The 223-nt window shown below is 36.3% G+C and overlaps 1 protein-coding gene across 1 annotated transcript in view; it reads left to right on the top strand.

Annotated features, from left to right (window-relative positions):
- The window catches only part of LOC112161967 (placenta-specific protein 9), a 7,752-nt gene that overhangs the window by 4,365 nt on the left and 3,164 nt on the right, over positions 1-223 (top strand). The gene's annotated exons all lie outside the window — the stretch shown is intronic.

The raw sequence follows: 223 nt of genomic DNA on the forward strand, positions 1-223 counted from the left end.
TGTGTGTAACTATAGAGTGTGTGTGTAGACAGGCCCCGCCCATTCTAGCTTATCACTTAGTCCTGGTTGTTTTATGATGTTGCTTCCCATCTTCTCCCCCCTTCCTTTTTTCCGTCCGGTCCAACAACAAAGAATAATAAATAAATAAAATAAAACATAATCAATATAAATAAAGTTTAGCATTAAACACAACAGGGGTTTATACTCAATAAATCCCTGTTGT

This window comes from Oryzias melastigma, linkage group LG15 (assembly GCF_002922805.2).
Source record: "Oryzias melastigma strain HK-1 linkage group LG15, ASM292280v2, whole genome shotgun sequence".
NCBI classification, from domain to species: Eukaryota; Metazoa; Chordata; class Actinopteri; order Beloniformes; family Adrianichthyidae; genus Oryzias; species Oryzias melastigma.